A 27,832-nucleotide genomic window follows, 5' to 3' on the forward strand; every position below is an offset into this window, starting at 1 on the left:
AGCTTACATTGTTACATTTAATATTTGAAAAGATTGCTCGGATTTTCACGAGCACAACGTCTAGTCTCGTTTACATTTTTTTTAATTTTTATCAAAGTCTTTCAGGACTGTTCGTGTGAAACTCCCGCGCTGAAAGAATTCGCTGGTGTTTAGCAGAATTAGTTTGAAATTTATTGTAGAGAGATTATCCTTAGAAGTTTATTAAAAAGCTTTGCGTAAAAGTTAAGGAGAATTGCTGCATTGCCGCACTTGATAAATACTCGTATAAAAAGTACTTGAATAAGTGTAAAAAATTGTTTGCTTTTTAAATTTTATTGTATATTGTTATTGCATAAGTATTCATGAGCGTAGTACGATTTTATAATTGTACACTAAAAACAAAATTTTTTTGCATTTTAGTAAACATTAGTTTGCATACAATGGTGACTCCATTTACTAAAATGAAGAAAATTTTCCTTTTTATTAGTACATGTGTATTCACTGAGAAAAAAATTTACTAATAAAAAGAAAATTTTTCTTAATTTTAGTAAATGGAGTCACAGTTGCAAACTAATATTTACTAAAATGCAGAAAATTTTTTTCTCAGTGTGGGTAAAATTTATTAATATTACAATTAGCAGAAGAGAATCTTTTTAATAATTTCCAACAAGAATGCATTTAAGCGAGTTTTCTCTTTGGAGGAAATGCTGCTCTATGCGCGTCCGTTGAAGTTTCCAATGTTGAATACGAAGCTACAAAGCTTAAGAGTTTTTAGGAGTCTACAAGTTGTACAATGGAACAAGTAACACTATCTATTATTATTATATCTTAGCCATCACTTAAGTTAAAGCTGACTCCTTCACATTTTTTTCAACCGCAGTCAACCGCAAAATCTCGGGAACAACTTTAAATAAGTAACGAGATAGTTAAACATGAAGTTATTTTTCATTTTGTAAATCTTGAAATCAGCGACGTGGCAAGTTTTACAACTTTCGAAAATGTGTTTCGCGCCGCGCCGTGCGAAACGTAACAAATGTAAAATAATTATAAATTACGTAGAAAATATTTAAAAAGTGATTACAGAATTTGTGACGAGGTTGTTCAGTGTCGCAGTCAGAAAAATTACAGACAGCTGATAGTTATGAAAACTTGCAGGGGGTTGATATTACTACGTTGACGGTACTCCACCCTTAGCCTACGACGCCCTTCGTGTTACGTAGCAGGCGTCATTGTTTGCGAACGAGATCGAACGTTAAATTAAGACTGTTCCTGACATCGGGCTGGTACGCCCGTGTCACTCGCTCGATTCATCTGATGGCATTACCAGACGATCACGCGTTACGTCGCGTGATTATGAGCGATGGGGCAATTGGCGAATGTATTAATAAACGAAGAGGCGGGTTTCCTCTTTTACGTTCTCTCTAAAGGCTATTATTTTGCGAAAGGTAATTTATATGGAATACCCATCATGCTCAGAGAACCTATTTCTATAATTCCTTTTCCAAACAAGTTTATGATAACGATTGTATTACGCTTTAATTTCCCCAGGTAGCAGGATGACGTCTGAATGACGTACTGCAGAGACGTCTTTAGACGTTATTAATACGTCATTTGACGTCACTCTGTTACCTGGGTTAAGTAATCAATGAATTTGTTAATTAATGAGGACAATAGAGATGTGCGAATCAAAGATCCTTTATGTCGAATTGAATCAAATTGAATTTTATTTCCTCTTTCAAATTTGAATCAAAAATTTTATTCGAATTGAAGCGAATCGAATATTTTCGAGTCGAATTGTTGAAATATAATTTTTAATTAACAATATAATTATTAATTAAAGTAATTTAAATCGACCGTGACTGGCAATATATAACGTCTTTTCGATATAAACATTGAAAAACTGTGAGCCAACTTGGTTTGTCGGATTCACATGGCTCCGAAAAAGTGCTGTGTGAATCCGACAAACCAAGTTGGCTCACAGTTTTTCAATGTTCATATCGAAAAGACGTTATATATTGCCAGTCACGGTCGATTTAAATTACTTTAATTGTTATTCTATATACTGGAGAAAGAAATTTATTATTCTGTTTAATATAATTATTATTAGATTGAATTTTAACACGTAGATAATATATTAATGTAGCAAAATTATCTTGATCATACAACACAAATTCTTTTTAAAGCAAAAGACATATTTAAATATTTAATATAAAATTAATAAAATATATTTTATTGAATGTCGCAGTAACAATTATATACATGTCGCAAAAACATTTCATACAATTCCAATTACATACATAGAAATTAAAATAAAATAATATAGTTTATTTTATTATCAATACAATAGCTATTTTTTAACGCATATTCAAGCTTTTACTTATAATTTGATAGGGTCACAGGGCATGTAAAATATTAGAAATAAACTTTTTAATTGCTACTTAGCTGCTCATGTCAGTGAGCGGTTATAATACTGAATGCACTCACTGAAAAACCTATTAACGTACTTTTGCTTATTAATGGGAAATATGATTTTTTATCAAGAGACACGGTAGTGTCTCGCGCCAAGTATACGCGAAGCGAGACCGCACCGTGACTCTTTTACGCGAACGCACGAGTTGCGAGTACTCGAGATAAAATTGACAACGTATATGATTCGTATTCGATCTATCTAGGTTCGAAATTTTCGAATAGTTTGGATTCAAATCATAAAAATTTGAATTTGAATCGAATCGGGTGATATTCGATTCGATTCGATTCGTATTCGAATAGCGTTGCACATCTCTGAAGGGCAGCGAGGCTAAAACATAATTTTTCTTTCCTTCACATCGGCGTGATATACGACCTATTAAAAAATATACCATTTTTTTGCATTTTGTTCCGTTGTATTGCGTCGTATTTTATTTTTTACACGCTTCCATTTTTGTCGCATCGCAACCGCGTGCCGCTAAATACCTGGCTCGCGTGTCTTTTCGTTCAGGACCGGAATAGATATCGATCAGCCAGTCCAGCTGTTGACCCAGCAACGGGACAACATTTACACGGGCAAGTTCGTACACGAGAGAGAGAGGACAACGCTCGCGTTTGTATTCGCGTTGTAACCGCGTGAGAGGACCCGTCATTGTTTTTCCCGTCACCGTCGTCGACTTTCGCACGGCCGCGACTTCAATTCTGCGGCTCAAGCCGTAGGTATTATCCATCGACGGACGAATGCTGAAATAAACGACCCGCAGCTGATCGTCCTGTTAACGCTCCTCGAGAGAGAGAGAAAGAGAGAGAGAGAGAGAGAGAGAGAGAGAGAGAGAGAGAGAGAGAGAGAGAGACGCGCGCGGTTTATCTGACAGCTCCGCTTTTCCGAATTGGAACGACTAGGGATCGGCGGTCACGACTCGCCTCGCGATTCGAGGACTCGTTTCTGCGACCGCGGCGCGGCGTGAGAACGGCGACAGGACAGGACACACGCGTACCGTCCAGGACAGACAGGACATTGTAAGATGCCGCGGTCCGTGACAGCTCGGATGGCTTAACCGATATTTAACATTCCGCCGCTGTTGCGTAACATAAATTGCATTGAAAAATAAATTGAATCCCGTTGTGTAAGCAGCCATCTCTTCGGCGTTTTATTATAATAAGCGTATTGTGAGATATCTTCTTTAACATTTAGCAATGTGGTACGTCTCACATACTTGCTCTATAACTGTGTAATGGCTAGTATAAAGAGCCATATTAATTTGAAATAAAAAGAAAAGCGCACTCGTATTATTTGATGTGTTGAATATAATTTCAAAAGAATACGCAAATATTTTATTGTCAACGTTCCTGCGGTACGAATAAAAAAGTGTTACGCAGATTTGCATTATTTTGTAGCGAAAATTCATCGTGGCTTGCGCAATTCTCGCTGAATTTCGAAATCGGAGAAAGAACAAACGCGACTCGCGCGTATACGTCGCAATATCGAGATGGTCCCTGATGAAGCATTGAGGCCACGTACATACAGTTCGCGCACTATTGTTCAAAGGAGACGAATCGCGAGGTAAAACGGTCGACGACGAAGCCGGCGACTAATTAACGTAAAGTATTCGCACTTTGTTTAGATAACGCTATTGACATCGCTGACATTCAGATAACGCTTCCATATGACGATGAAAGCTGTTATTTTATTCAAGCTCTAATGGGTCTCTACGATTTATCGCGTTCATCGCGTCGCGCTAATGAATTAGTCCTTGCTGTCTCTCGGCTCTAATTATAACGCTTCTGCCTTTTACAAGGTGATACAAATAGACAAAAGAAATACTTGTATCATACGATCGCGAGCGTGTAGATATCAGCTTTTTATACCGTTGAAAGAGCGCAGGTCATTTATCAATTACTATAATTTTGCGATGTTGAGATCTTCATGCGCGTTACCCAAGTCATTATTGTATTTTTAACGAGCGGCTGTTTAGGTAGCTTGGAAACGCCGTGTTGTAAGCTAGCGAACTTCCTCGCAACGTCTTATATATATATAGGCGACGCGTAATTACGCAGCGCGTACGTGAATGCGTGACGAGTCACGTCCAAAGTTGCGTAAACGCCTCCGCGCGCGATCCTGGCGCGGAGAAAGAACGGGAGATAAAACGAGGAGTTCGCGAATGAGTCGAACGATATTAGTGGGTCGCCGTTATTGCATTATGTATTGAGTCGTGCATTAAGGAGATGTGCGAATCAAGGATTTTTGATGTCGAATTGAATCGAATTTTATTTGCTCTTTCGAATTCGAATTGAAGCGAATCGAATCATGGAAATATAATTTTTAATTAACAATATAATTATTATTGGATTGAATTTTAACACGTAGAGACGTAGACAATAAGATAATATTTTAATGTAGAAAAATAATCTTGATTATAAATATAATATAAATTCTTTTTAAAGCAAAAAAACACATTCTAATATTTAATATGAAATTAATAAAATATACTTTATTTAATGCCGCAGTAAAACTAAAACAATTAGGCGAAAAATCATAGATAAATTATTAAAATACTGTTATAATATCCAATAACATTATTTAATTACATACTTAGAAATTAAAGTAAAATAATAGATATAGTTTATTTTATTAGATATCAATACTCATAGCTTACTATTTTTTTACGCATATTCAAACTTTTACTTATAATTTGATAGAGTTTCAGTACATGTCAAAAATTAGAAAAGAACTTTTTGACTGCTGCTTAGCTACTCAGTGAGCGGTTATAATACTGAATGCACCTATTAACATGATCGTATTTGCTTATTAACGGGAAATATGATTTTATAAAATTGACAATGTACATGATTCGTATTCGATCCATCTAGATTCAAAATTTTCGAATCATAGAAATTTAAGTTCGCACATCTCCATCCGAAAACATACATTTTAATATGATTTCGCAGAAATATGGAAATGATTATATTATGTAGATATATAGGTATTGAAATTATTATATCGTATTGATGATCTATATTGATATATGCAGAGATGCGAAGGAGGAAATGTAAGAGAGATATGGAAATATGGATGCGCACAGAGAGATGTCAGAATATTCAAATACAATATATCAAGCTGCAGACACGGAGAATCCCTTCTCGGGTAACGTACGCGTCTACCAGGTAGAAATTCCGCGGCGGCATAAAGAGAGACTCGCGTCTCCCGGACGCGCTTGTTCGTAATTACGAAAATGCGTGTACGTGCGTACGGGACGCGGCACGTTCCAGGTCGCGGAGCTCGGCGGCGAACGAGGAAAAGAAGGAAGAGGAGGAGAGAACGCGCGCGCGCGAGGTGGTTGCGACTTGCGGCCCGCGGGGAGGAGAAAGAAAGTATCCGATGAGGAAGAGTCGACGAGCGGAATATCAAGCGAACGGCCCGTGTAATTCGGTTCCGTACGATCGAATTCACCGGCTCCTGGGCCGACGCGGCGACGGGGAGCGGCCGGGCGCGCCAAATCTCTCGCAAAATCTCGTTAGAGAGACAAAAGAGTCGCAGGAAATAAAATCCTACCGGATTTCAGCAACCGCGTGCGCGGCATAACGGCCACGTATTGTGCAAGCGGCGTCTCTCTGTAAGTGTTCCCCGGTTCATAATACCTCTCCCCTGCCGAGGGGGCGACACGTTGGCACATTTAGAAGAGAGAAAGAAAACGCGGTCCGTGGCGAGCGAATTTTTCATCTTCGAGCTTAAAAATGGGATTTTCGAGAACAAAGTTTGCCAGAAAATTTATAATAAATCTTTTTACGTAAGACGATGTTGAAGGAGAAGGAGCGTTCAATCACAGTGTGTTTGCTGAGAAGATAACGCGATCGACGCTAACAATAAGGGTCACTAGATAGAAAATGACACGGGATGCGTTCTGTATACGAAGAATAAAACGAATGATATTTTCTAATACAAGTTTCCGAGGCCGTCGGTTCTCGCAGATTCAACTTTGTTAGCGGGGTCGAGCGAAATTTATATTTCTCTGCCGTACGAACGCGCAACGAAAGTTATACATCATCATGGCGCATGAAGAACGTTTAATCTCCGTGATTCAGCTCGTTAGAGGCGGATTGCCCGTTAGACGCGGCTGGGCTCTCGGCTGCTGTTTAAAGCCGGTTCTACAATAAGTCGCAAACGATGGCAAGTTGCTAGTTGAAAAGTGTTAATTTTGATTGCCGAGTGCCACAGTTACTGTCGCCAAAAAAGTTAAAAGTTCGCCAACTCTCTTTTGACAACCGCAATTGACAAGCGCGACGTGGAAATAACACTTTTCAACTAGCAGTTGCTATCGTTTGCAACGTATTGTAGAACCGGCTTAATAGTTAAAAATGAGTTGCGTAACTCCGTTGCGGGTCGGGGAGGACCTTCGTTGCGATTTGCGCGAGCGTGGGCGAAGCGCGTCGTTTAGCATCGGGAGGTCCTCGCGAAACGGACAGCTTGCAAGCACGTACCGGTCTCGGCGCCGGAGGATTGATGCACGTGCTAGTAAAATCCGACCGTGTCGCAAAGTGTTTGCTTTGCTCGCAGTGCGCCGCACCAGGTTTGCGACACGCGACGGCAGGCACCTGCCACCGGGAAGAAGAACGGCGAGGCCACAAAACGGAAGATCGGACCGCCCGAAGGAACGTCGCATACGCTGAATCTCTGTTAGAGACGATTTATTATTAGACGTGACATTTCGACGGACGCGGCCACAATCTGGAAATGACAAACGCATGAATATCAAATTGACGCAATATTTTTAGTTGCTCTTAATATGTTACACGGAAAGTCACGCGAAGAGACGCGATAGTGTCTCGTATCAAGTACACCCAACTCTCTTTTTACGCAGTAGATACGTTCTACGTGAAGAAGAAATCGCGTGATTTCGAAAAACGCGTAAAAAAATGGTGCTATTCAGGAAAGTTTTTTTTTCATGGTTTTTTCACTCGGTATGCATCTACCGTGTAAAAAGTGCTCGAATGTAGACCAACTACGTGATAAAAAAACCTTGTAATATGTGTTGCAAAAATCAAAAATTGAAAAAGATTATGTTTTACTTCAGAGCCTGCTGATTAACTTTAAATGAAAAGTTACATATAGGTATGTAAATAACCAAACAAAATTTTATTTTATGACTTATTCGATTGTATAGTCTGTCTAGAATATTACTCGCTTTTTCAACATGATGATATGGACGGATATGTGTTCGATTGAAAACTTATTATTAATTAATTATTAGAAATTAAAATAAATGTATATACATATACACAAAGAGATTACAAAAATTTTAGGAAAACCGCGTAAAAAAAACGTGGGAAGGAAAACCTCTTAAAAAGAGAGTTGTGTCTACTTATTTTCATGTTGGAGAATCACGTTTCTATAGATCCTAAAATAAGTACATAAAAGCAAAATTTATTCAAAGAAAAAGATCTCGATGTTTCGGTAAAAGTTAAATTGATCCAGCATGAGGCGTTATTTTTATTTTGGAGAATTGCGTTTTTATTAATTTTAAAACAGAGATATATAAAAGCGAAAGTTATTTAAAGCAAAAGTTGCAATATTTCAGTAAACGCGTAAATTAATCCAACGTAAAGAGAGGACGATTCCTTCCATCCTTTCGCGAATAATCGGCGCCATGACGATAACGGACGTTCCTATAGTCACCCGAAGATGTAACAGCGACGATCGGGTGTCTAGCTACATGCGCAAGAGACGACGTGCACCTGACATACACGAGGAACACTTATGGGAACCCGAAGTGAGGTAAGACTCGCGCAAGCGGACGGACGGAGCCAAGTGTGGGCGCAACTGAAGAATATAAATCGCGCAATAGGTCCGCCGGTCTCGTTCGTCCAGGTCGCGTTTCCGCAAAAGCGCGCGCGATTAAAAACTGGAACGCGAGTCCGCGAGTTCTTACCATGCATACGAAAGGAGAAGAGGGCACCCGAGTATCCGAGGCGGAAAGAAAAAAACAGCGAGGCCGGTACACGATTATGCGTGAGAATGGCGAGCGAGACATTAAACTTCATCCTCTTTCCAACGGGAACGTGCCTCTCATCACTTTCCCTTTCTTTAAAAGGCCGTTAATCTTCTCCTCTGTGTCCTTCCTCTCCCTCTCTCTCTCGGAATCGTCATCTCACTTTCCTGTTTGACTACTCATACTCGTCTCTTAAAACGCGCTTCTCAGTTCAGTAAAATGATTTAGGCTGTAGTCCATTTGAAGCTACAAATGCTTTGAAGCTTTCTTCTTTTTCTTCTTTTTTCTTTATGAAGGAAAGGAGAAGAAAAGTGTTTCGAAGCATTTGTAGTGTTAAGTGGACCGCAGCCTTAGTCTTACGAAAGTCTTTTCCCGCCTATTCTTTTAAGATAATTGTGATCTTAAAAATAGCATCTTCTTCAAATTAGTCTTATCTCTCTCTTTTTAAATTAATTAATCTACATATAATATTCCACGACCTTTTACATTAAGTAAAAGGTCGATAGCTCGAATTTACATAAAGTTAGGCATTTAAATGGAAGCAGTGAAAAGTTATGATATTTTATAAGTTTCTTCTATCAATTTATTGGATGATGTCATCGTCACTGAATAACATAATGTCCCTTGCTACTCTACTCCGAGGGCCGCAAGAACTAAAGTTATAAGGATTGATAAGTTCATAAATTTAATCGCTTCAGTGGAAAGTACGGAAGACCGTAAAGTCAGAAGAATGACAGATGTAAAGTCTTTAAAAGGTGGAAATTCAGAGATCCGTAGGTTTTAAAGTGAAAACTCTCCCCGGCGGGAGAATAATCTCGCGGTGTGCCAGTCAACGTTCCCGTGCCCATTAAAAAAGGTACCAGACAGAAAATCGTTCCCCATATATCCGGCGGCCGCCACCCGCGCGATTCTCAAGCCGTCGCGCCGCCACCACCGCCGCCGTCGCGACGGCGAAAGGAGGGGGGCGCGAGAGGGGATACCAGTCCCCGTAGGAAGGGTGGGCATCGCCTCGCAGACGGGGGATGAAACGAGTCCCTCTGTTTGATCCGCAAACACTGTAATTGCCTGGAATATTATATTAGGTACGCCGTTGCGGAGTACGCGAGGACGGGAGGAGAGTAGATGCGCGCCGCCGTGGAAAGCTGGTTAGGCCCCGAGGGGGGGCTGGCTGGAACAAAGGGGAACGCCGGCACCCCCGAAGCCGGGAACGCGAGCCGGAACAATAATTTATTTTTGTCCTTCTCGTGGAGGGGAATGCGCTCTGGTCGTGGCAGGTACATATTAACCTTCGTCCTCGATTGCGGGTCACTCCCGTCTAAATGAGAAAAGAATTATACCGGCGAAACCAAGTCCAAAGCAACACGACGCAATTTTAACTCCATTCGAATAATGCCGCTGAATTATTCGGACCTTCGTGTAATTTGCAACTTGAAGTGTCTGTCTGCTTGTAACGTCGCTCTAACAATAAATGTAATATGGAACCAGAAATCGCTTTTATATACAAAATACATTTTTTAGGAATTATTTAATACATGCAGACATTTACGATTTATATTCATTTTTTGCTTGCTTTAGAATTTTGTTACTTTTGAACTTTAAAACATTTGCCTTTATGTCCTTTCGAAGTTTTTGTTCTTTCATCTTTGAATTACTGGTTTATTTTTTTTTTAACGAATCCGTGAATATTCAGTTATTTTATTCAGGCTGCTCCGCGAGTTCTTCCTTCGTAATTTCGTCATTGCCGCGCCGCTAGAAGCGAGTATGATTTGCATAAATTGAAAGGCTGGCTTAGAATGATGAGCGTTGAAAGCGAGAGAGGAAGCGGGAGACGGCAGAGAGGATAATCGGGGGGGAGAAGAACGAGGCTCGCTCGCACGAATTGAAATCTCCGGAGATCGGCCTCGCTTTTACTCGGTTGCGTTTCCGCGCTCTGGTCTCATTCATCCGCGCGCGTCACCATCCGGGTTCATCCGCGAAAATTAGCGAAATTATCACTTATCTCGTTCTCCTCGCTGCTATGAACGTCGAATACTCGCGCGGATTAAACCGGCGCGGCGCTATCGTTACGCGTAAATCTAGATGCGTTCTCTCGTTGATAATATTCGTAACGAGACAGAGAAGAGCCGACAAAATCAATTCTTGCGCGAAACTAAATTCAAAGTATTAAAATAATGATGCACGGAAAAAACGGTTTTGCTGATGAAGTATAAAAATTTAACTAGATACAGATTTGAAAATAATTTTGTTGCACCATTAAAATAATTATAGTAGATTGCTGAAGTATGATGATATAATGCTGTAAAAAATTTTGACATTTTAGCAATAATTTTGAGTGTTCTACATAATTATTTTGATGGTGCAACAAAATTATTTTTAGATCTGCATCTAGCTAAGTTTTTGAATACTTCAGCAAAACCGTTCTTTCCGCGTGGAGAATCGTGAATCGTTGAAGACGAAGCCTAATTGTGATTCATTACGTAAACATACTATCGAATAAATACCATCAGGATAATTTATAAAAGATGTATATAAATATCGAGATTAAAATAATGCCAATATTTCAATGTTTTAGATTTATTTCCTTTACCCTTATTAGATCGAACGAAACCCCGTTCGCGTACTTTCCCCGGCGCGTTACCGTGCCTTAGTATTTCCTTGGTAAATCCTTAGGATTTGCACAATGACCGGGGAGAAGAGTACACAGGCGCTATTGCAAATAGGCGAATTGCCAATGGCGCGTTACGAAGTCCGACGAGGCCTGAAATCGCATTGTTGCACACGAAAAATCGATTGGCAGGCACAATTATATGCCGGCCTCTCATCGTTCCGCTGGCGCCAATGAAGAAAACCCGTCGCGCGCGCCGCGCCGCGCCGCGCGCCTTATTCCTTCGGTCCCGCGCGCGAAATCGTAATCACCGGCCGACCGGTTAATGGCGTTTACGTAAGTGCGTCTGTCGGCGATGTAAACACCGGCTTCTCATGCAAACATGCGGATTCGCTCGACGAGGCACGGACGAACCGGGCGTCGATAGCCGGGGAAAGCGGGAGAGAGAAGTGCAACGTCCGTCCTCGCTATAATAAAAGCCGTTAAAAAAGTTCAGTGAACTGATAACAGGCCCCTTCGAATATTCGCTACTAAATTTCCAATTTCCAATAGATAATTTATAATAATATTACTCCGCTTTTTAAAAATGCATAAATGATTAAAAAATTCAAGTTTTCTTCAGGTTTCGAAAATCTAAAATAAAAAATCAGAACGTTCTCGTAAATTTCTCATGAATATTGTTGTAACATATTGACATATAATAATAATAATAATAATAATAATAATGAATTTTCCGGCCAACAGAGGATATCACTGATTATAAACTCGCGGTAATTCGGCCGTTTTGTAGCGCTTGGCCTTTATAGCCGCGATATCGTCCCAGACATGAGCGTCATTTAAGGTGATTGGGCCATGTACCATGTGAGTCAATATAAGGGCTAAATTTTATTTTAAGAAAAACCATTTTTATGGATGTATTCTAGACACTTGTATAATTACTGGTTTTATAATGTAACTTTTCATTCGATTACGTATCAATTTATCTACTGATAAATGTAAACAGTTCAAGATTTGATTTCAGTTGACATTCGTACAAGAGAAATGTCGCGACATTGCATCTCTTCGATGTAGGCAGCTATCATGCCAGTGCCATGTGTTTGAGTGAGGTTATGTATTGTGTTTATGTTAAAAAATAATGGAAGGTAACAAACAATTTCGATAACGGGAGATTTGCTTGCCAAAGAATAGTGCTGTGGAAAGAAAACACTACACGGCGCGGCGTTGCCACATGTTCACGTCGCGTACAGGTGATCGAAAGGCCGACAAGAAACGCGACGATTCATCAACTTTTGATTGAATTTTTGGCCTTATTACACGTCAACGTCGTTTTGTCTTATACTTAACAAGTGCTAGAAGAATCAAATAATGTTATTTTCAGTTTTTTGAACTTGTTTCTTTACAGACAGTGAGTGAAATTCTCGAAAAATGTATGTTTTCGGTACAATTTCCCATAAAACCTATTTAAAATTGCCAACTTTGAGATTTAATATCTTAAAAACTAGACGTCAGATCTTCTCAAAATTGCAAATTTAAGCGTATTTAGGTTTTTTTTATAACATATATTTAATTCGGATATTTTTCTTTAACATGCTCTGATGGCCCAATCACCTTAACCGCTGAAGACACACGGCCGGTGCATAGGTGATCGTCGAGATTGTAAGTCGTAGAGTATGCGCGATGTAAATCGCGGTGACCGTGGCCTGCCCGCGGGATCGATTAGCTCTGGCCTTAAAACAATGCTAAACATTTCGCTTAAGAATATAACGCGATCCAGTACGCGCTGATCGATTTCTTTCCCCGGCGAACGGAAAGTTGTAAAGAGACATAAGAAACGCGCGAGCGGATCGAACGAGCGAGGAAATTACCAAGTCCACTCGCGTGATCGCCATAATTCCTCGGGGATGATCCGACCCCTGGAAAAGACGGCAACAGAAGGAAGATATTCGTCCGCGGGCCGAAATGTAGAAGTCGTGTTTGGATATGATTCCCCAAAGGCCCGGAGGGTGTTGTAAATAAAGAATGTAAGCGCGTCGGTATACAGTTATCGGAACAAACTGTGCAATACATTGCAGAAAATTGCAATTGACTTTATCAATCAAGCCCAGAAAGCTTCTATTTATGCCGGAGTCGATTAAACTGTCAATTTCTGAGTTTCTGTTTATTCATCTTTTTTGGTAAACGCGAGCTTAATTAACAATTAATTTTAACCTAGTCAAATATTTGTTATTATTGCTGATAATGAACTGAAAGCACAATTTCCTGCATCTATAAAAAAAACGGCATTATTTTCAATATCGGAATTTATTTAGGATTGCGTTGATTGATGCAAATTCGAGTCACGAGAATACAGTAAAGAGCAACTTTCAACGGTACGTTATTTAGAAGTTTACTTGCTTAGTATGCGCATAATTATTTTTGTTAAAACTAAAGCTTGCCCATTAGCCTTGTCCTCTGGGTTCTGTCGGGTCAACCATAGTTGATCAGGTGGGTCAACGTCGGGTACGACGTCACTATCGCGTGATTTACAGGACCGACATAGGTATTTGTTCCGGTGAACGTTCCCTTCAACATATATCCGACCTTCCTTTGAAGGTGATCGCGGGTAAGGACAGCTCTGACAGCTTCTTTCAAGAGAGGCTCACTGACGCAACGTGGAAGCTTAAATAGACCAGATGTACCTATTTGAAAAGAGAACAAATGACGTGTGTTAAGAAGCGGCTGGTGATTTTGACAAATCATTCTTGACACAATTTGAGAGACTTAAAAACTTCTAATCTTACCAAAAGCGGCATCGATTGTTACGAAGTTCTCTAATAACAGGAGAACAGGATAAATAACTCTTTATCGAAATTCTTCCATTTAATTTTACGTGGACTACATATTAATAGAAAGTTAATTTTCCCGGCTGTATTGCATTTAATGTCGAGCATTAGAAAGTGACGAAGAAAAAATTGGCCTTAAATTCCTTAGGAAATAATAGTCAGCTGAAAGTATAATATACGCACGATCTGATACGCGCTTTATAAATATTCTTTGTAATATCAGGAACGTGTGTCTGAATTCTCTCGTGTAATATTATTTGAGAGAGATGTATTGAGGTAGATGTAATTCTCTTTGATTTATATTCCAAATCTATGTACGTAGAAATATTTATGAAGCTTCTTGTTAATGATAACGAAAACGTTGCAAAGTGTACTTTTCGCGTATGTGGAATCAAACAACGCTGCCTTGCTTAATTACTATTTAAACTTAATCATATATTTTATTCCATTATATCATACATATCACAATTAAATATTATACTTTGTTAAAATATTGTTCAAACGTATCACTAGATTAAATTCAAAATTTACATTGTAATATTCCCACGATTGTCAATCGCATTCAAGATTCATTACAAAGGGAATCATAAGAACTCACTCCTGCGAGAACTCGGCGCACAATTGCAAACGCATTAAGTACCGCGTGCATTCCGGCGAAGCGCCTAGCCTCTCAGACTCTCAGGTAAGGCGCCGTTACAATTCCAGCGTCGCGATATATCATCGGATTACCGGGGCGTCACGGCGAGTTCGGGGTGTTGATTTGCCATTAGTCACTCGTGGACGTCGCGAGTGCCGCCGGGTCGATTCGCCGCAGCGCGATTTAGCACGATTCCCGCATAATTCGCACAAACTCGTCGCGATAGCGATCTTCTTTGTTTGTTCGCTCTCCTCTCCAACACGCGCGCGACGCTGAAAGCACGCGCGGCTAATTAACCGCGCGGTGTACTCCAACTTGACGGCGCGGTAGGAGAAAGCGGCCTCATCGAAATGAATCATTAACTTTAATCTTATACATATATAGAGAGACTCGATTTCTGAGTGCGCGTGTTGCACAAAGCATCGTAAACGGAAGGTAGTCGAGGTATCATAACGTATAGTCATAAAGAAACAGAATGCCGAATAATCGAATATTCGTATCGATTTTTAAATTTAAATAATCGTTCTTTTTTTGTTCAGCAAGAATTCTTGTTCGTAACCCTCGTTCTAACCCGGCAGCTCTTTAAAATATTTTATGAAACATACAGAGATTCCAAATAAAGTCGTGTGTACTCCGCGTGACGTAAAAATGTTTTTTGATCCAGTAGAACTTGTGGTTCTTTTGGCAGTTCGGACAGAGATGAGGAATATTTACGCGGCGTTCGTCAGGAGCATTATTATAGAAAGTTGCATCAAAAGGCTAGCGAAACTGCTAGCCGGAAGTACTTTAGACTCAGCCGAATGCACATCGAGGATCTGTTTTGAAGGCGGACACTAAGACTCCGAGACTTTTACTGTTATGACGTACCGTCGAGGATCACAGAGGTCACGCCTGGCGAGAGGTTCCCGATTACGTCGTAAAAAAAAGCGCGGAGAGACGTCTGACCGGGGAAGAGAACCGCAACGACGTTCGAGTTTCGAATTCTTGCAAAATCCACGCAATCTTGCGAAAAAAAAACTGAACGTGTCTCATTGCATCCGATATCTTCTTCTTCTAATAATCACCGCTTTCGTATTTTTTGTTCCGGCTTTCAATTTTTTTTCTACATCGTACCGTTATGTGCATTATATGTGGAAATTAATCTACGCCCTTACGTAAATGTGCTGGTGTGTCGGTCGTTTGTGTAAACAGACTAGACCGCACGCGGTCTGCGCACGAAATGCGCGCTCTATTTTGTATTAAATAGCGGAAATTATACGTATGACGGAAAAGAAGATTTTAGAGATAGATTGTGTGATAAGCTTCGCCTCCACTTTTCCCGAACGAAAGATTTGCGGAATGGGCCTGAGAGATTACGTATACGATATCTCATGCTTGCACAGTAAAAAAATTTGTGTTAAATATATCATAAATCACAAGTCCCAAACGGTCCACTCAAATTTTTGTGTTAATTTAACATAATGTGAATATGTCAAATTATGACACAAATATTATGTCCATAATTTAACACAAAATAAAGAAAAGTTTGATGATATGTGAACGAAGATTTTATGTACAACAGACATCTGTATAATGTTAAATATAAATGAAAAGGATATTTTTTTAACAAAACTACATTATTTTTATGTTAACCTTATGATTAAATATAAAATGTGTTATTTTAACATTTGATTTACTTAAATATGAATTTAACACAAAAAAATCAGGTAACATAATCAAAATTAGTTAAATTAACACATAAGTATGTTACATTTTTAACACGAAAACTTTAACAAGGTCCATTTTTAACAAAAATACACAAAATTTTTTATTGTGTGAATATATAGCGAGATCTTGACAAAGTAAGCTCCAGCTCGAAATCTATTTCCGTGCTCGTGTTTCGTAATAAAAAATAGAATGTATAATGGGTAAGTCGTGTATATTATCGTCGATATTAACGGAATCAGGTAACAAAGTTAAATCGAATCTCGCGTGATACTACGTCCCGAATGAGACCGGCGCGGCGGTCCGTGGAAATGCAACGTCGCGTTACGACTCCACTCCACGTTGGAGGACGTAAACGGCCGTGGGAAAAAAGAATCGATGTCGACGCTATTTTCAAACGTGTCGTAAATCAATTGTAAACGAGACAAATCGTGAAAAGACTAAATAGCTGCATTTCGCGTGACGACGTCATTGAGAACCGAGATTTCATATAATCCGCGGCTCATGCCGGCCATGGAAATTAATTCTCCCATTTATTTCTTTCTAAGCCGGGTAGTAATGCTGTATATGCATATGCATGCATTTAGATATCACGTATCCAATTCTCGTTACAAAACGCAATCCTTCTCCGATGCGGCTCCGGTGTGTCTCAACTTCTCCTATTAATATGTATATTTCGTATTATATATCATTAGTATATAATTAATAGAACGCAATATTGTTTTGTATTATTATAACATTATTTTCCTTCATTACGTCATCATTGTATGGAATATTTTAAGCCCAGAAGATTTGGACGCTTTATCTGCAAATTTGACACAATTCAGAGCCAATTTCCCATTGGCAAATATAGTGTCGTTTCCCTCGAAATTGACATTTATGTCAATAACAGAATTTTCTATTATTACATTCCATTGTTTTTACTGATTTGGATCTTTCTGTTTTAAATAGAGAATTTTGACGACGTAAGAATGTGTGCGCAACGGAACAGATCCCGTTGCTCCGATCTCAAATTCCCCAGACTGTTAAATTCCTCGTTTATTACGTCCACGTCCGTCGCGTGACCGTTGCGTGCCCACGAATGAAGTCTCCCGCGTAATTCCAGAGGCCATGGTACTTTCTGTGCGAGAGGTCGAGGGCTGCTCGATGAGGGACGCGCGGGCGCGCTTGCTCTCGCGCGAGGGTGAAAGGAGGATCGCGGAGGGATCGATGCGCGGTTCGGCGAGATACCGCGTACCCTCAGACGACCCCTTGAGCCCGCTCCCTCTCTTCTTCTTCTTCTTCTCTCTCTCTCTCTCTCTCTCTCTCTGACTCTCTCATTCCTTGTTCCTTCCGTCTCTATAGCGAGCCCACTTTTCGGAGGCACGTCGCGCCCCCCTCCGCACCCTTCCGCCGGCTCTCACTTCGAGCCGCATCGCCGATGCCGCGCGTCGTCCGGAGGGACGAGGGAGAGAGACGGGGGGTAGTTTTATTGATCGCACATAACCACGCCTTTCACCCTCGCACGCCACGCCCACGTTCCCGACGTCCGTTTCTCTCTTCCACCCGGAAGCTCGTGCGGTGCACCCTGGATGCATCGTTCCCCCCTCCCCCGCGCGCCCACCCACCTCGCCGCGCCGCACCCTCCGCCCGACGCAGTTATGAAATTCACCCGGTGGCGTAATTCAGGCGCGTCACTACATTGACGATACCGTTACGGATCTGATACACGCTCGCTCGCAAGATCGACGCTTGACCCCCGTGACATCAATACTTGACTTGTTTCGTTATTCGCTATTGTAAAATTTTTAAGAGGCAGTACGGTTTTAAAGCGTTTGAAAGCAAGGTGCAGATGACCGGAAGTTATAACGGAGGAACAAGATATGAAGTATAATATTTGCCAGATGATATTTCACAAGCATATAAATAGAATATATAATTATAATTAATATATACCGCCAATTCTCTATAAAGACGGTCGCGTGTGTAGACCGATAAAATTAATTATTTAAATTGAAAGGATCGGTGATGTCCGGAAGTAACAATATGATGGATGAACCGTGTATTGGCTAATGCGCTATATGAATAATCAATAACTCAATTGCTTTCTTTTCTAGCCAATATCCATGTATAGCATTCACGCAGCAACGATCGATTAAACTTTCTTCCGTCATTTTCTTTGTCCAATTTATTTTATAGTGTCGATCTCGTTAATTTCTTCATTCTTCATTGTTAGCTTTTCTTCTCTTTCCTCTTTCTCAGTGCGAAATCGATTGATGGAATGGTGACTATTATTGTCCTTCTTTGTTTACTGAACTAATAGATAAGAAACTTACAAGGGGACAAACAACTCTTAAACCTTTAAATTTTACTAAATTTTTAATATGTAACAGTACACTTTTTATTCACTAATACAAAGCACAGTCCAATGCGCAATAGTTCATGAAATATTAATGTTTAAAATTTTTTTTTTTTTCGATATCAATGATAAATAAATCATGCGCTTATGCAAAGAAGTTGTATGTTGTATTCATAAAATGCACTTGGTGCAAATTAGTAATGCGTTTTAAATGTTTTTGTGACAGATATCATCCAAAAACGTGCACACATTATGACCATAATATTGATAGTGCACAAAATTGAAAGTTCCGACATGGTTCCGACACCGAAAATTAATTGTCATGTAGTGTATTTTTGTTAAATTAATTGTGATATACTTCTTTGTAATGTTATTATAAAATTCCATTTTTTCTATTTATAATACATTATAATTATAGTACATAAATAAACTTTATTTTGCAGAATTTTAAAACAATTACGCATACGAAAATTTTTTAACGTTAATATTTCATAAAATGTTGTTTAGACTGAGTTACTGTACCTTGTATTAGTGAATGGGGTGTATTATAAGTCGTATTAAAAAATTACCAAAATTTAAGGCATCAAGGGCTAATTGTCCCCTTATTAGTCCTGATAAGACAAAAGCCCGGGGATCGCGAGGCATTCTCCACGTCGCGGAACGGAGCTGGCGATCGCCACAGCACGCTTCCTGCCGGTTTCCACGTCAGCGCCAGCGGATACACATTGGATAACGCGCGCGCGGGGCTATATATAAAAAGTCGCGTGTGCTATTTATACAGCGTAGTGAAACTTCAAACGTTGTCGAAGTTACGCCATACGTATAAGTCGCCGTCCGAAGGAATCGGTTACACGCGTCACCCTTTTGTAATTGATGCCGGCCGCGTCTATTTTTGCCGGCGTCGTGCCATTTTCCCACGCAAGGTGTCATCCGCGCGATCGAATCTCATCCCTTCGATCCCAACTCTTTCTCAATCGCCATTAAATCACACGTTTCGCTTTCCTCCTTTTACCAAACGCAATTTGCCAGAACTTCCCAATGTCTATTTCCTGACACAATTTCTGTTTCTCACGAAATATATCAAGTTTCTTTTTTCTTCATTATAGTCGTCACCGTTCTCTCGGCTTATTCGAATCGACTTTAGTTGAAAAAGATAAAACGTGGAATATTCCGCGCGATATATGTGGGACATTATAATAATAAAGCACCGACAGAACTCGGTATCGTCCGTTCGATCTCGTGCCGCGAGATATACGACAGGAAAGCGTCTATTAATGGCACTTGTCCGATGACGATAAGATAATTTCGACGGCCGTTCCATTAGTCACAGGTGCAAATGATTCCTCGCGCACAGCCTCCGGCACGTATACGCTTTTTGCCCCGTGTCACGTGGAATAATCTCCGTCAACGTCAAAGCCGCGTAAATCTATCCTGGCGCTATCGCACGCGCTATCGGAGTATTCCAAGTCAAATTATTCTTGAAGCGTGGTAAGTGCGCGGCACTCCGCGAGAATACCGGTCTCTATCGAGGCAGAAATCGATCGGCGATCATAACTTATGCAATGCGCGCGCCCGTGATCTTCCATCGGTCGCTTGTCCCGGAGAGTAGGTCGTCGGTATTAATACCCCAACAAGTCGTTTCTGCGGCGTATATCACGCTAATTGCCCGATACGAATTCGTGAATGTAAATAACTCACGAGGGTCGGGGTAATCATCCGATCGATATTCCAGCTTGAATCGGCGATCAGCGCGTCACGCGCACGTGGATACGTAGATCTCATTCCTTTTTACGATATCTCTATCTTAAAAAAGGTTTTGCGACTGTGACGTCAAATCTATATAAAATTCAAATAACTTCATTTTAATTTCATTGTCAATTTCCATAATCGCAATTCGGTATCGATATGTTTAAGCATTAATGAAACATTCTGAAGACTCCTAATCGTTTCTCCTCGAGTCAAGGATAGACGGAGGCATTATTTCATTTGCGGGTCGTTGTGTCGAAGAGGCCACTGAATCGAGTTTTCCAATCGTCACTATCTCTCTCATCAGGCCTCTTTGTTTGCGATCAATTATCGTGTGCTTTCACTGATCGATCTTCGCGAATCGACGTCCTCGTCGGAGAAAGTCACGCCAAAGTCTTAGAATTGGTAAATAGTCGTCTCCTGCGTGCCGAGGCTTCTCCTAATATGAACAAATACAAGCGAATACAAAAAATCATTCGTTATACTATATTGTTTACCTGTGTGATCCAAAAAAATTAATAAAAAAGAAATACACTAACAATATATTTTAGTATATTTTTTGTTTTTACATATTTGTATATGTACGTAAATTTAAGTTATAAAAAATTAAAAAATCCATTATCATTATCCACACTAATATAAATTATATTAATTAAATTACATATATTTATAATAAATTATAAATTATATTAATATAAAAGATATTACCCTAACAGCAATAATATCATGTCTCTATATCTATAGAATATAATAAGGTTATGTACTTAATATACTGAGAACATCCTTATAATATTTTATACTTTACGATATCCTCTGAACAATCTCAGAATATACATTTGTTGTTAGGGTAAAATTCTGAAATGAAAAATTTAAGGAATATACACGTATCTAGATGTCTTAAATTAGCTGTCGCGACAATCTCGATATCAAAAGGGCTTAGCTGCAAATAGCGTCGATGAAGAGAAGCCGAAGACGCCTTCTCTCAGGTAACACCGACTAGAGTCAGGTTCCCGACGTAATACCACGGCAAATCCGCGTGATCCTTCTAGTTTACGGTGAGATTCGGGGGACATAAATGAAATCTCGCGAAACTTGTATCCGCCGACGGTGACGGCACTTCGTCGCGAGGTCGCGCGCAACAATGCAAACTTAACGTCCAATCTGCTCCGTGCATGTCGATGAAACTATCTTTTCCTCGTGCCGTCGCGTGGGAGCGCCTTTTAAGGTTTGACACGTAGGTGCGAATGTCGCGCTCAAACAATCACTCGAAAGCTGTTGGCGGATTTTATTGCCGTATACTAGGCCTTGACTAGCCCCTATCTCCTGTGATTAACCGTACATATGTACGTATTATTACACACGCTGTGATTGTAATAAACCGATAGAATGAAACCGATGTGCGTGAAAATTGATATAGAGGTATCAAACAAGTAAGAATATCGGTTCCACTGCATTTGTCTTTGATGTACCCAAAAGATATATAAAATTATTGAAATATGAAAAAATAACAAGTAACAAGTAAAAAGGGGCTTTGAGAGTACAACGTGGTTGAGGGTACATAAGTTAATATTATATCGATCTTTAATAGCTAATTAGATACATAATTATACATCGCATGGATGAGGATGGTTCAAAGCAGAGTCGAAAAGCCCGATGTACAATTATGCATCCAAATTATTACAGGTCGATATAAGATCAACTTACGCACTGTTAACCGCGTTGTATTCTCAAAAGCTCTTTTTACTTGTTACTCGTTAATTCATTATCGAGAGTCCCTCTATAGTTATTTATCCATTTATCGAAAAAGTAACATTGTAAGACTGATGAAAACATAAAAAGAAGATTATTATTAATCTTAGCAAATGAGCCTTTTGTTTCCTTTGTTTTAATTTAATTAATTTGAATATGTAGTAAGTAAAGATCAGTAATACCATGCTTTTTATTTTTCGTCAAAAATATTTATAATTATATTACTATCGTAAACATAATAATAATTATATGTAGTAATATATTTATTTAATATACAATAATATACATATATATTTTTTATTTATCTATATTTCGATAATAAAACATAATTATATATATTGAATAAATACATTATTATCGTATTAGGTTTATATGAGTTTATATGAATAAATAAAGTATAGATTATATTATTATTCACTAATATATATAGCCCATCTTTTATAAATATACCAATTTCACTTGTATCTATAGAATTGGCTGCATCATTCATGTCCGCGTAAAAAGCGACAGTATGATCCCAAGAGGCAGGTCGGTTCCCCTTTCAGCCGATGCTATCCGTCTCGTTAACCGCGCTTCCTGATGCTTCGATGCGCGGTGCCTTTGGCATCAGCCCTACGCGAACGCGCTCTTGTATCCGCAGCAAAGGAAAGTAACTAACGTTTGCCCCCCTCGTTCCTGATGCCTAAGTGAAAGCACAGGCCCGTTTATTTGCTACGTTTTATAGTTGCCTGTGCACGTTACAGCCTTGGACGTTTTCACGCGCGACAACGTTAGGTCTGTGTGCGCCGCGCCGGGTCGCGTTTTTCTCCTACGGCATAGGTATTCGGTGGACACGCACGAATTGGATGTGCAGATGTTCCGCGAAATTTCAAATTTCAGATTATTTACTACCACGCGGAAGCGTGCGCCTCGTACGAATATTATTACATATAAATCGTCATAACGTCGAAGCGATAGTTTCTATTCTCTCCTGCATGTACTCGAGAAATAATAAAGCGCTTGTTACATAATATGGATTCTTTTAAAATCTCTGTTCAAAACAGATTGATTGAGATTCATCAAAAATTGATGAACCTATTATCCCAATTAAAATAAAAAGTCTTATAAACGCAGCGTAAAAAAAATTACACAATAACTAAAAACGTATGTGTTAAAAAAAAGAGACATTGATTAAAAAATTAAATTGTTTTCTTTAAGGGATTTGCCGGATCACCCTGTAGCTCGCTCGGCAATTCAATCGTATGTGAATCAGCTGTGAGAGCGGCATGTGCACGTGCGAGTTCACGGGGAACGTGACAGCAAGGTGCACCAGTTCAAGGAGATGCAACGTCGACGACGCGACGTTCGAGGGAAATTTCCTTTCTCCCGCGTTCTCGCGTGTATACGGAAACGAAGAACTGCATATCAACGCCGATTCTCCACGACGTGAGGCTCGTAAAAATAGTAACGACGGTGTGCCGAGCTGCCGAGGAGCCGAGCGTAACCGCGGCTCGACCTTTCGCATACGCGCGGCTATTTTCTATTCCATTGTATCGTCGAAATATTAATATCGCGACACTTAACGAGTATTTTATCGCGCGCGTGTATTTCAGTAGCTATCACATTATAATCGCAAATACCGGGCGTTTTATTTTTCGCGACAGAAGAGTATTATTCAATTATGCAAAAAAAACTTTGTAAATATTTTTTATGTAATATAAATGCCAAGCAGGTTGACGTCACTGTAATATTTTGCGAGAGATATTACGTATGCATGTAAAATGTGTAATATAAAAAATATTTTTATTTTTATTATTACTACGAATAATTAAAACTAAGCGAATAAGTTCGTTGCAGTCATCGTGGAATCTGCTAGGACATCGCATTTAACTTTTTTATTATAATTGTTATATTAAATCACTAATATCTCTCTCTTCCTTTCTCTACATTAACAATTAAAATTTTTGAATATTCATATATATATATATATACATGTATAATATATATATATATATATAACGATTTAAAATTATTATTATTATTTAACATTATTAATAATCTTTCACAATATCTTCACTTGCCTTGAGAATAAAGCGAAGACTCAAAGGAGTTTTCAGTTGATCGATGATGAAAGAGGCTAAAAATTGATCGTTACTTTCTTACAGTAACAAATTAACAATTCCATTTAATTTTAACGCTCGGCTATCACATTTCCCTTGCGCGCGACCTTTGCGCGGGATTATCAATCATATCTACGACTTTCGGCGAGAACGACAAACGCGTGCCGGCAATCTCACCGAGCGATTACGGAACCCGCGTGAATGCGCGACGGACGTGGTAACCGTGAAATCTCAAGCGGACGACCGTAATTATGACTTTCCTCTCGACGCGGGAATATCGCAATGTCACTGGCGACAATCTCCGCTTGCGAATCCACGTGCGTGGACGTGCGTCGTACGCGCGACGCGACGTGCGTATATATCTTTTATTCGACTGTACATATAGCATTTTCCTTACGTCAAACGAGAAATGTTGAAGCTGATATTTCTTGAATATCCATATTTGGTATCGAGACTAATTGCTAGAAGATAAATATATAGATAAATATTAATAAGCGCCAATAAATTAAGTAGCAATTTTGATTTTTAAGATTTATATCTGTAAGGAGTTGTGGAAATAAAATTTTCATTATTTAAAATAACAATATTATATTGCTAAGAATTTACAGAATCAATCATATTATTTTTTCTAGTCTAGATTTTTATCGGATATTAATATCTACCTTAATAATATTAATAGTTTTATGATCAAAATTAGGTATATATTTTGGGCTTGCACTTTTCTAAATGACAAAATATGAAGATAAAGAAAATCGTCGATATTATTGATATATATAATAAGCTTGATAATAAACTTTATTTTAGTTCAGCTTTATAGAGAGAGAGCTACAGTTAACTTTTTTTTAATAAAGCAAAATGCGAAAAGCATTTTGTAACGTTGTACTGAGAGTTCAATTATTCCAAAAATAGGCAACACGGAATGACGTATATAGATAATTACTGAATAGAGATAACTGATTGTAACATGGAGAACTTGCAGCTATGCTACTCCATGCCAACGCAAGCTACGCTGCTGGAGCACTTCTAAGTGCTTACCCACTTGGTCGACACGGGTGCCTATTTCGCTCGCGATCGATGTTTCGGATCGATACTGCCACGTGTTGCAAATGGACATTTAATTATGATACCGGTCGTCCGTCGATGACACCGTCCTAGGTCGTTCCGCTGTGCCGCAACCCTCCATGTAGATCAACCACGTTGTACGAGAACGGAGCGAGACGAGAGAGGAAGGTCGACGTACATCGAGTTATTTCGAGCCGCTTCGCTCATCCACCTGAATAAATCATGGCATTCGCGCTCCGAGGGTCCCAGCAACGGGGCTATTATGATGGGGGGAGGGAGGGAGGACCGACCTTTCGGATTAATTGCCCGCGATGGGGCCTTCTCGACTCGCGACGTCGCGATATTGTGAAATGAGATTTCGCCTCGAAATCGAGGCTCGGAGATTGACGAGAGATTTGTCTTCGAATATTTGACGAGACGCGATTCACAATTCCATGCATATATACGAAGACTAAACTGCGAAAATACTCTCAAACAGCGATATAAAGTATTTAAATATGAGAATATTCTTTTCTAAGTAAATGTAAAATAATTTCTAAACACGTGCTTGCGTGTGTATTTATATTTAATTTAATAAATTAGTATATTAAGTTATATATTAACTAACTGTATGTCAATAAAATATATTAATATATTAATTTAAGTGATTAATTAATGCCATTTTTATTTTGATTCGATATCTGTCATTATAGACGAAGTCTCTTCCATTCCTCGATTATTAGCTTTATCCTTGAACTATTGGATTCTTGCATGTTCGGACAAATAAAGTATGTACGAGGTCTGCGAAGTAAAAGGCGGCCTTGATAAATTTCGAACAGAACGATCGGGTGTCGAGTTTTTACAGATTACGCGCTCAATGCACTCGCGCAAAAGGATCCTCCATCTCTCGCTGTAAATAAACGCGTTCAAGACGCGACGTAAAAAATTACATGTTACAACACTTCTAGTGTGTTTAAGAGACATGAATGGTTGATGATAACCGAAGGTCTTGGATGAATAATCGCCATTTGTCACTCGCTTTATCCGCCTCTATGAGACTATGCATACAAAATTATGATTTATCGCGTCGATATTCGCATGGAAGATATCTCTCTTCCCCTAAAGTTTAAATTCACTTTTTTGACTTAACTCGCTTCAACTTTTTCCTACCAACTCCGCGCGATCTTGGAGCGTAATACATCTTGTATTAGATATTGTTCTGCGATGCGCATTTACGGGAAACGTGAAGTTTCACAAACGCACGACGACGTTGTTCAACATTTTTATAACTCTGCCAAGATAATTGAACGGCAATTACGGCGATTCGAATCGCGGAAGATGCTTCTTTCCTCTAAATGTTGCTTTCTTTGCTACACACATACACACACAAATAAATCCCGCAGGAGTAATAAAAATATTACGCCACTGCGGGAAATACTTCGCGTCTAATTACGCGTTACGGTAATACATTATTATTACACGCGTATTAATTATTGCACGCACATTACTCGCCGAAAGAATTCCTCATTGAAGGATTCATTATGCAGAAACGGATGCGAAGCGGATCCGTGCGTTCAATTCTGTCGCAATCTTCCGATATGCCAATGATTTTTGCGTCGCTATATGCCGCGGCGTGAAAGAAAACGACTTTGTCACACTGAGGAGGATCTATTCCCGAAGACGAAGAAGATGAATACGCGTTCGTATTCACAGTTGTTGATGAAGCTGATGATTCTGTGCAATTCCAGCCCCGAGGGGGAATTGCTCCTAGCCGCGAGAGAGGATCGCGTCACGACGCTCGATTCTTTCCACTTTTCCGATTCGGGTCAAGCGGAATCGGCCGCCAATCGATATGTACCATCTGGCTGAAGCGATGATGACGACGGTACATGTATATGGGGCTGTGAATGAGCGGCACTATAAATCGTAAGGCAGGTAAATAAGAATGACGACCTCGCACTACGTATGTATACCCACCGGCGATCAGAATACAACGAACTTCCATGAAAGAGTCAATTAAATTCTCGGATTAGCCTGCATCTATCTCTATTCTCCGAATTGGGAGCATCGAGTGTCCACGATAAAAACGTATTACGCATGGTATCTATTGGATGTATCCGCGACGATGAAATATGTCTTTCTGTGTCTGTGCTTTTGTCGGCATGCGATATACTAACGTTCACTGAAATTTACCGCAAACAAAGGAAGAAACCTAAAAGAATGTGTTACGTGATTCAGTCAAAAAAGAGCTGCGTTACCAATCGCGCTGGTCACTACAACCCTCGGTTGTCACACGGGGTCAAAGTGATTCCAACCAATTTTCAAACAGCTGCATGCTGTTCAAAAACTAACAGTTTAAGTGGATCGCAAAAAAATCTATAATTAAGTTTAAACATTGTAGAATGTATTTTCATTGTAAAAAAATAACTTTTTGAGTGGCGTTATGTTTAAAAAAAAATTTTTTTTAATGTTTAAAAAAGAGGTGTGACAACCGAGGGTTAACGACCAACACGACCAGTTATTCTCAATTTCAAAAATGTCTCTTCTTCGATCTGTAGAAAACGTCGGAAAACGTAAAGCTGTCGGCTAAAGATCTCAAATACCGAATCTCATAATTCGTGTCTCGTTCTTTCTTCTTCTTCACCTCGCAACAACTTTA

At 39.5% G+C, this 27,832-nt stretch overlaps 1 long non-coding RNA gene across 2 annotated transcripts; it reads left to right on the forward strand.

The window, feature by feature from the left end:
- Nucleotides 1–1,924: 1,924 nt before the first annotated feature.
- On the forward strand, nt 1,925–25,832 carry LOC139814888 (uncharacterized). Of its 2 annotated transcripts, XR_011732610.1 has the most exons (3): nt 1,925–7,555; nt 8,022–8,218; nt 23,231–25,832. It is a non-coding gene; the product is annotated as an uncharacterized lncRNA (long non-coding RNA). The 2 variants fall into 2 exon arrangements; XR_011732609.1 differs by having other exon boundaries at nt 1,925–8,218.
- Nucleotides 25,833–27,832: the final 2,000 nt, after the last annotated feature.

Source organism: Temnothorax longispinosus, chromosome 6, assembly GCF_030848805.1.
Source record: "Temnothorax longispinosus isolate EJ_2023e chromosome 6, Tlon_JGU_v1, whole genome shotgun sequence".
Lineage (NCBI taxonomy): Eukaryota > Metazoa > Arthropoda > Insecta > Hymenoptera > Formicidae > Temnothorax > Temnothorax longispinosus.